Consider the following 382-nt stretch of genomic DNA (forward strand, 5'->3'; position numbering starts at 1 on the left):
TGCCCCCTAGATCCTGGGCTTCCCTGGCCCCTGGGGACGGTGGAGGCAGGGAGGTCCCGGGCAGAAGACTCAGCGTTGACCAGGATCCAGGAACGATAGGGAAGACGAGTTTAAGGCTAGAACAGAGCCGCTTTCATGCCCAGACGCCCCCTCTCTCCAGCTGCCTAGCCGCCCCCCACCGCCCGTACCCTCCTAGATTTTTCGGTTTGACTTTCCCTCCACCCCCTGCATTTCCTTCTTTCTCTCCTTCTCAGCGCACGCCCACCTTGGTTGGAACCCGAGTAGGAAACCCACTATTTCAGTTTCTGGAGTTAAAGCAGAAAGGGAGGCAGGCGCGAGGCTCAGCGCGCTGGGGCGTCTGCCGGGCGCAGGACCTCCGCCG

Source organism: Tupaia chinensis, unplaced genomic scaffold (genome assembly GCF_000334495.1).
Source record: "Tupaia chinensis unplaced genomic scaffold, TupChi_1.0 Scaffold000140_1, whole genome shotgun sequence".
NCBI classification, from domain to species: domain Eukaryota; kingdom Metazoa; phylum Chordata; class Mammalia; order Scandentia; family Tupaiidae; genus Tupaia; species Tupaia belangeri.